Below are 6,847 nucleotides of genomic sequence, written 5' to 3'. Positions count from 1 at the left end.
TGAGTCATAGGATTAAATGTGATGAGAACCTATGAAATACTAGCTAGTAATGATGAAACAATGCATTATAGAAGGAGTTTCATACGTGGTTTCATTTCTATTTTGTTGATGAGGAACTTTTGGACGAAACAACAAAATGAAATCTTCCATTGAGATTGGCCTTATAATTTTCCTAGACAGACACTACTGGAAAACTGAGCAGTGGTCCTAACCCTTAGTACCGGTTGGTTTTTGACCCGGTACTAATGTGAGTATTAGTATTGGGTCTAATGGCCAGTTCCCAGGAGCCCCCCATGACCACGTTTAGTACCGGTTGGAGGCTCAAACCGGTACAAATGTGCCTGAGGGCCTTTAGTACCGGGTGAAACCTCCACCTAGTACTAAAAGGTTCTCTCTGGCTCTCTCCGACTCCTCATCTCTCTCCCTTATCTCCCCACCCTACGCCTTATCCTTATCTCCCCACCCTCATCTCTCAACCAGCCATGCACTATCTCTCCTACCTCTCTCCTCCCTCTTCTCTCACTACCGCCGCCTCTCGGGGCCGTGCTGGAGCCACACGCCGCTGGCCTCCACACTGGAGGGCCGCTCGGAGGCCTGGAGGCGCAACGGCTGCAGCTGGGAGGCGCAGTGCTCAGAGGCCTGGAGGCGCGGCAGCCGCGACGGGAGGCAAGGCGTCGGTGGCCTGAAGGCGCGGCAGCCGGGCATGGCACGGCGGTGGAATGACGTGTGATGTGACAGAAAAGGAAAATGAGAAAAGAAAGAAAAGAACAGAAAAAAAAATGAGAAAAGAAAAGGAAAAAAAAAGACCTCAGCCACGTGTGACCTTTATTTCACCCGGTACTGAAGGACCTCCTTTAGTACCGATATAACAATACCGGTTGCACAATCGGTACTGAAAGGGGGTTTGGAACCATTGGTGGAAATATGAGCATTAGTCCCGGTTGGTAAGCCTCATATCTCTCAAAAAACCAACCGGAACTTAATCATTCGAGACTAAAGGTCCCCCAATTAGTCCCCGGTCAGGGGCCACCATGCATGCACATGCACGTGACCCTTTTAGTCCCGGTTGGTAATACCGGGACTTAAAGGTTAAAAAAATAAAAAAACTGATCCCCCGCTAAATTATTGCAGATAAAAAATAAGAAAATATTCACTTTAGAAGAAAACAACCTGCTAACAAAGAGGAAAAAAACACACGCAAATAAGAGAACCGAGCCAACAACCATTAACTTTTGTTTTTCTGATTTTGTTCTGATCAACTTATGTGTTCCGTCAAGCCAATAATTACGAACATATTTCATAAAACAACTTCTCAAAAGCTTTGTACAACCTATTGTACACCATTGGCATTCACCTTCAAAAAAAAAGTAAGAGGATGGAAGGAAGGAAAATAAATAGTTTGCAACAAGCATAACCATCGGGGCACAATAAAAAACAGATGGAGGCGCTGGCAAAAAAACAAGAAAGGTTAGTTGGTAATGAAAAAAATGAGAAAGTAATAAGACAAAAATCAATTTGTTCTAGATTGGTGCGGAAGACTCAACCTGTTTCTGAATTCCATTTCCACCTGCAGATTTAGATGGCACAGCCGCACACTGAGAATTGGGGATGAGCGAGGCATGAAGGAGATAGGAATGGAGCGCACCGCTGCAAGCGCCCGCACGCCACGTTGGACGGCGGCTCGGTGGCCGCCGCGGCGGCATGGCGGACGTGCTGGGTGGCGCACGGCAGCCAGGGGCAAGGACCGGCACAGCAAGGTCGTGACGGTGCGGGGTCTCCGGGATCGGCACGTCCAGCTTGTGCCCACGGCCATCCAATTCTACGACATCCAGTACTGCCTCGGCATCGACCAGCCTAGCAAGGCCATCGAGTGGCTCATCCACGCCGCCAAGACCAGCACGAGCTCCATGCTTTCGCTTGCCAACACCCCAGCCCACACTGCTCCTCATCTCGATCCTTGCGCTCATCACCGTAGCTGCCGGGAGCCACCGGCCCCGCACCGCCACCGGCTACGGGGGCCAGTTGGGGAGAGCCCGCGCGCCGGTGGCGGCTAGCGGCCAGGGGCCGGCCGGGAAGGCCTCGCGCGCCCACGTGGCCGACGGCATGGGAGGCCCGCGCGCCGGCGGTCAGGGCCCGAGCCGGGGAGGCCCCACGCACCGATGGCCAGGGGGTGAGCCAGGGAGGCCCCGCGCTCCGGCGGCCGAAGGCTAGGGGGCGGCTGGGGAGGCCCCACGCGTTGGTGGCCAGGCAACCCGGTCGGGGAGGCCCCTCGCGCCGGCGGCAGACAGTGGAGGGAGGAGAGAAGAGGAGAGGAAGCGGTGGAGGAAGAGAGAGAGAGAGGCCGGTGGTGGGTTGGGAAAGAGGATAAGGTAGTGGGGAGAGAGATAAGGCTGTCGGTGGGAAATAAAAAAAGAGAGGATATAGTCCCGGTTGTTGGTTTCAACCGGGACTAAAGATCATCCTTTAGTCTTGATTGGAACCACCAACCGGGATTAAAGGCCACTCATTTAGTCCCGATTGGTGTTTTCAACCGGGACTAAAGATTTAGTCCAAGTTGGTGGTTCCAACCGGGACTAAATGTCCCACCTAATTTCCTCGTTGTTCCTAGCCATTACAACTGGGACTAAAGGGGCTCTTTAGTCCCGGTTGATATTACTGACCGGGACTAAAGAGCCCCGTCGGAGCTAGTTTTTGGACCCGGGACTAAAACTCCTTTATTCCCGGGTCTAAAAATAATCGAGACTTTTGTAGCTGGATGGACCCTTCCAGTGAATCGGTACTGAAGGCGCATTCCCCAACAGTGAGAGGAGTATTTATTGTCGAACGACCTAGGTATCCTTATTAATTAGTCAAGTCTACCTATTTAGGTACGGTGCCTTTCCGATTTTGCTGGCGCAAATCATGGCCTGCAAGATAATTATGGCTGATAAATCTGTTTTGGCCACTTGATTAGGCATGGTAATTAAGTAGGCTCACATGTGGTTCATTTTCTAGAATTGCATTCTTTGTAGGATTTTTTTTCAAATGCCAAAATTGTCGTTTTCATGGGATGGAGCAAGTATACATTAATTATTTCAAAAAAATATAGTATACTCTAGTTAGCACCAACCTAGATGTTGTGTTGTGTCAAAATGAGGAAATAGACGATAATAGAAATCACAAGAGCAATCAGAAAATATAAAAATTAATTAACCGTAATGTGAGTACCATAGGTAGTATATGACCAAAGTGACGTAAATGTGTATCTGTTCTAAACATGATGTAGTTTGGTTACTAACTGGTTAATAACATATTACGGATTTTTTGTTACACAATTAATAAGTTGATTACCAAAATACCACTGATCTTTTGGTCATAATCTTCTTAGCATCAATAATAGCACTCATACCTTACATCCTCTTATTCTCCATCCTACTGTAAAGGAAGCTAGCCGCTAGTTGCAAGACATCCGCTTTTGTCAATGCATCCAACAAAACCAGTCAGCTGCAGTTGGCCCGCCGTTAGTCCATGGACCATGGACCATGGCCCAGATGGAGGCTGGGAGCAAGCATATGTGGATCCCTTGGGCTGCAATAAAATTAAACTAGCCAAGCCAGTACCAGGAGATTTTGGGTAACATCCCAATGCATCCTAATAAGAGCTTGCAGCGTCTGCGAACATGATTAGTCAATCTTGCAGATTGGGTCCTTTTGCATCAAGTCAAGATGTCAAAAATTGCTTAAGGCCGACCAGACGGGTCTTCACCCTGCAGCGCTCCGAAGAACCTGTCCTCTTGTAATGAAAAAATAGGTTACTTAGCAACTCCAGCAATAACCCTCAAACCAAAACCCCTAGAGATCTAATGGGGTTATCTCTATTTTTTAGAAGCCATAAAAATATTTTTAACTTTAGCAATAATCCCCATGGATAGAGAGCTCCCTAGAGACCCCTAGGAATGGAGGGTGGAAGGGGGAAATTGGAGGCCTCCCTAAAATAGAAAGCTAAGTAGAGGGGCTGCTGGAGTATGGGGCTGTTTAGAGGGTCTGGGTCTGCTGGAGTTGCTCTTATAAAACACTTATGGTGACAAATATAATTGATCTATTTCCATATGATTCATAACAGTTTAAAGTATATTGAAATAATGCAGTTTCCATCCACGAAGAAACAAAACAGGCCAAGGACAGCAAAAAAGTGAACCAAAATGGAGCACTTCGATTGAGAGACTCTGCTCGTTAGTCAAAATATATATGTGGTTACAGAAGAATGCATATATGCTTACATTTTGTAACATTTGGGAATAGTGCCACCTTTCTTGTTGACAGTGGAATAGCACAACTTATAAATGTGGGGGATTGGTCACTTATCAGACTAGCCATTGGATGGCCCAAATATCACTTAATTTGTTGTTATTGTTCATGCTAGGCCGGCTTGTCATGCAGCCCAAAGGTAGGGGGGTACCTGAGCGCTGCGCCCAACGCATGTGCTGACTCCATACATCGATGATAATAGTCCCTGTGTTTTTATTGTAACATTTTCTATCTTCTGTAGTGTTGGGGATAGTGTTCATAGTTATAGCGTTACATTTAATTTGCGGTATTCATGCAGGGAGGCATATGTACATACTCTCGCATCCTACAGTAGTGCAATAAAGGTATATCCTCAGGTTTTCACATGACAGAATAATGTGTTTAGCCATTGCTCTAGCACATTCATGCTATAAGAGACACGGGAGAGTCTCGAAGAGTTGCATTGCTCATTGCTTTCGTAGCAAAAGAAACCAGTCTGCTTCAGTGAGCAAAAATAGTTTATTTTCAAGAGCATCTTGATCATCGTATCGGCATGGGATGCTCAGGATAGAAGCATCAGGATATATAATGCAGAATCAGAGCATGTGCATAACATCAGCGGAGGGCAACAAAGCAAAAGAGGCACGATGATAGTATTTTCTGTTTAGTAAATGATGATATCCTCTGCAGTAAATGATGCTCACATCTACTCTGCTTTGTCTCCATCATTTGTTTCTTTGGGTACGTCTACAATCTACAGAGAAAGAGAACCCATCAGTACCGCATGTCTGCTCAGCATGGAAAACTGCAAAAAAAAAAAAAGTAACTATAGGAGCGAGTTCCACAATACCATATTTGATCCAGTTCGAATACAATTTACTTCAAAAAACTACATCTTGTTTACTACAGCAACTTGGCGCTAAAAATCTCGGCACTTATATCTGCATCCAGGAGGTGCGGTAACAACCCTAGAACAGCGCTAGCGGTGAAGGGAACGTAGAAGGCACTGTAGTGCAAACCATCAACACTTGCGTCCACAATCTGACTGGGACTAACCCGTGCCGAAGGGTATCCTTCAATGACTAACCGCTCTCCGACTGGCCCCTTCTCTGAGGTACGAGCTACATCCTTGCGGCGCCTTCTCACTGTGTTGCATCCCTGCAGACCGCCGTATGTGTCACAGCTGAACTATTGAAGCTCTGCAGATTAACCGCATGCACAGTGGCGGAGCCAGGAATTTTTGAGAGCCTGGATGAGACAATACGCCTAGGAGCCCAGAGCAGAAGCAACGGTGCTGCCCCTCAGCGCTGGCCTTTTGCTCTATATATACTTGGCCTTTGAGCCTAAAGCGCAAGTAGCCGGGGAGGTTGGGCAACAGCCTAGGGTGGCCGGGCCTCGGCTCCGCCACTGTGCGTGCAGCAGCAGTGGTGAGAACCTGGAATAGGTTTTGGCGCGAAGGTGGGTTAGTGTTTCCTAGAATGAACAATCCTTCGAGGCAGATTTGGGTTTCCCGATGCATCCTAATCCCATGCTATCTCTACTGTTTTTCATGGCATTTGCTCAAGTGCATTGGGTTTTCGGCGTAGGCAGCAAACGTGCAACTGTGCAAGCAAGTAGTTCAGAAGGATTCTGCAATGTTGTATATATACTACAACAAAACCGGAAATTCCTATCAGTTTGAACCTTTCCCGTCGGTTTAAAGAAAACCGACAGGAACCTTCACGCAATCCTGTCGGATGGGGAAAACCGATAGCAAACAGCGTATGAAATCCTGACGGTTTAGTAGAACCGTCAGGGTAGCGAAAAAACGATAGGAAAGGTCTCACGGTTCCTGACGGTACGGTAGAAAACCTCGCTCCCTTGGTAGTGATATCTGGGTCATCCCACCAGGGAGGCATGTGCAGCTCTGCCGCCAGTTTTACTGCATCCAATGTTTTCAATTATTGTAACATTTTCTATTTGTAGTGTTGGTGAGAGTGTTCACAGTAATAGTGTGATATTTAATTTACGGTATTCATGCAGGGAGGAATATCTGCAGACTCTGGCATCCTACGGTGCAATAATGGTATATCCTCATGTTTTCACATGACAAAATAATGTGTTGAACCATTGCTTAGTTCATTCATGCTATAAGAGTTGCATTGCTCATTGTTTTGGTAGCAAAAGAATCCAGCCTGCTTCGGCATGGGATGCGTCGGGATAGAAGCTAGTATGTCCTTCCAATGGCCTTGCTGTCTCCAAACGTTTGTCCTTACATTTAGATCAGGATCTGCTTTCTCACAGAAACACTGAGTTGCTCATCAGTGGAGACGAGTTGCAGAAGTCAAGTGTACCGCATTGTACCTCAGGGCTCATACTGGCCATGAAGTGGTTCGTTGGGCAAGACTAAAATTCAATAACCAAGTGGCCTAACAGTCAGTGTGTCCATAACAAGTGTCATTGCTAGCTGCTGCCGCAACTATAATGGAGAATCAGAGCATATGCGCAACATCAGTAGAGGGCCGACAAGAAAAGGAGGCACGATGTATGATACCATTTTCTATTTATTAGTAAATGATGATAAATGGTGCTCACATCTACTC

Source organism: Setaria viridis, chromosome 2, assembly GCF_005286985.2.
Source record: "Setaria viridis chromosome 2, Setaria_viridis_v4.0, whole genome shotgun sequence".
Taxonomy (NCBI): domain Eukaryota; kingdom Viridiplantae; phylum Streptophyta; class Magnoliopsida; order Poales; family Poaceae; genus Setaria; species Setaria viridis.
The sequence above is the reverse complement of the archived record's forward strand: the minus strand, read 5'-3'. Positions refer to the sequence as shown.